The sequence below is a fragment of the Oncorhynchus nerka genome, linkage group LG5, assembly GCF_034236695.1.
Source record: "Oncorhynchus nerka isolate Pitt River linkage group LG5, Oner_Uvic_2.0, whole genome shotgun sequence".
Taxonomy (NCBI): domain Eukaryota; kingdom Metazoa; phylum Chordata; class Actinopteri; order Salmoniformes; family Salmonidae; genus Oncorhynchus; species Oncorhynchus nerka.
In genome coordinates this window covers 10,792,976-10,796,093 of record NC_088400.1, presented here as the reverse complement: position 1 = coordinate 10,796,093, position 3,118 = coordinate 10,792,976, and positions in this window count along the sequence as shown.

The window sequence follows — 3,118 nt, the reverse complement described above, 5'->3', positions numbered from 1 at the left end:
TATCTTCACTCCGTCTGCGTGTTCTTTTGTTTGATATTTGATTATCGTTTACAAGTTATTGTATGGTATTACTGAGACAATGCTGCTTCACAATGGCAACCTATTGGCTAAATGACTGGTCAAAAGGAGTGCACTATATAGGGTATTTATATTTATTATGGATCCCCATTAGCTGCTACCAAAACTACTCTTCTTGGGGTCCAGCAAAATTAAGGCAGTTTATACAATTTTAAAACATTACAATACATTGACACGTTTCACAACAAACTGTGCCCTCAGGCTGTGGTGTAGGGGCCTATCTACAGTACTAAATCCATGTGTATGTATGGGGCCTATCTACAGTACTAAATCCATGTGTATGTATGGGGCCTATCTACAGTACTAAATCCATGTGTATGTATGGGGCCTATCTACAGTACTAAATCCATGTGTATGTATAGTGCGTATGTTATCGTGTGTGTGTGTGTGTCTGCCAATGTGTAGGGGCCTATCTACAGTACTAAATCCATGTGTATGTATGGGGCCTATCTACAGTACTAAATCCATGTGTATGTATGGGGCCTATCTACAGTACTAAATCCATGTGTATGTATAGTGCGTATGTTATCGTGTGTGTGTGTGTCTGCCAATGTGTAGGGGCCTATCTACAGTACTAAATCCATGTGTATGTATAGTGCGTATGTTATCGTGTGTGTGTGTGTCTGCCAATGTGTAGGGGCCTATCTACAGTACTAAATCCATGTGTATGTATAGTGCGTATGTTATCGTGTGTGTGTGTGTCTGCCAATGTGTAGGGGCCTATCTACAGTACTAAATCCATGTGTATGTATAGTGCGTATGTTATCGTGTGTGTGTGTGTCTGCCAATGCTTGTTGCTTCACAATCCCCGCTGTTCCATAAGGTGTTTTTTATCTTCTGTTATTTCTATCTAATTTTACTGCTTGTGTCAGTTTCTTGATGTGGAATAGAGTTCCATCTAGTCCGCAGCATACCACCCTGCATACCACTGCTGGCTTGCTTCTGAAGCTAAGCAGGGTTGATCCTGGTCAGTCCCTGGATGGGAGACCAGATGCTGCTGGAAGTGGTGTTGGAGGGCCAGTAGGAGGCACTCTTTCCTCTGGTCTAAAAAAAATATACATATTCCAATGCCCCAGAGCAGTGATTGGGGACACTGCCCTGTGTAGGGTGTTGTCTTTCGGATGGGATGTTAAACGGGTGTCCTGACTCTCTGAGGTCATTAAAGATCCCATGACACTTATTGTAAGAGTAGGGGTGTTAACCCCGGTGTCCTGGCTAAATTCCCAATCTGGCCCTCAAACCATCAGTCTCCTAATAATCCCCAGTTTACAATTGGTTCATTCCTCCCCCTCCTCTCCCCGGTAACTATTCCCCAGGTCGTTGCTGCAAATGAGAACATGTTCTCAGTCAACTTACCTGGTAAAACAACAAATAAATAAAAATGGCTCTATGTGCCTCCCATAGTCTGTTCTGATTTTGGGGACTGTGAAGAGACGTCTTGTGGGGTATGCATGAGCTGTGTGCCAGTAGTTTAGACAGACAGCTCGGTGCATTCAACATGTCAAAACCTCTCATAAATACAAGTACTGATGAAGTCCATCTCTCCTCCACTTTGAGCCAGGAGAGATTGACATGAATATTAATGTTTGCTCTCTGTGTACATCCAAGGGCCAGCCGTACTGCCCTGTTCTGAGACAATTGCAATTATCATTTGGTGAGCACAAATATCTTACACCGATCCAATCATGTCAGGCCATTGACATGTTTCACGGAAGAGGGAAAACGTTCAACAACGGTACATTTTCACATTATTCAAACAGGACTTTGGGCCGAGCTGACTGAAAACCAGAGGGGGAGGAATATGAAAAGTGTCCCACGGACATTTCTCTACAAATCATACTCTTCTTTTCTTCAGCCCTCACACTCCACCCACCCGTCTCCTTCAGAGTGGTCTGTGTTCTACGACATTCTGTCATAGAGGCCCATTCATCAACTCACTATCAATGACTCGTGTGTAGTGAATATGAACACACATTTAGCACACACTGTTGTGACACACATCACAGTCCGATTAAATCCTTCCAAAATAATTGTGCAATGTAGAAATGCAGACATATACTACAGCTTCCCACGGGATCACTAGATTATCATTGGAGGATAATGTAGTGAGATCAAGTAGCAGGATTCACCACAGCCCATCTGTAGAGACTAGTGCAGTGGGGGTGGGATCACATGTAAAATAAAACAATCAAAATGACCACCATGGCTCCTTCAGTTACCCCAGCCTTCCATAGTGCTGTTGGAGGATATGGTAGTCAGTTCATATAGCCCCTCTGTAGGGAGTGCAGTGGGAGGTATGGGGTGGGGTGGGGTGGGAGGTGGGGGGTGGGGTGGGAGGTATGGTGGGGTGGGGTGGGAGGTATGGTGGGGTGGGGTGGGGTGGGAGGTATGGTGGGGTGGGGTGGGGTGGGAGGTATGGTGGGGTGGGAGGTATGGTGGGGTGGGAGGTATGGTGGGGTGGGAGTGGGAGGTATGGTGGGGTGGGGTGGGAGGTATGGTGGGGTGGGGTGGGAGGTATGGTGGGGTGGGGTGGGAGGTATGGTGGGGTGGGAGTGGGAGGTATGGTGGGGTGGGAGTGGGAGGTATGGTGGGGTGGGGTGGGAGGTATGGTGGGGTGGGGTGGGGTGGGGTGGGGTGGGAGGTGGGGTGGGGTGGGGTGGGAGGTATGGTGGGGTGGGAGTGGGAGGTATGGTGGGGTGGGGTGGGAGGTATGGTGGGGTGGGGTGGGAGGTATGGTGGGGTGGGAGTGGGAGGTATGGTGGGGTGGGAGTGGGAGGTATGGTGGTGTGGGAGGTATGGTGGGGTGGGAGTGGGAGGTATGGTGGGGTGGGAGTGGGAGGTATGGTGGGGTGCAGTGGGAGGTATGGTGGGGTCCAGTGGGAGGTATGGTGGGGTGCAGTGGGAGGTATGGTGGGGTGCAGTGGGAGGTATGGTGGGGTCCAGTGGGAGGTATGGTGGGGTCCAGTGGGAGGTATGGTGGGGTCCAGTGGGAGGTATGGTGGGGTCCAGTGGGAGGTATGGTGGGGTTGGTGTTAGAGCC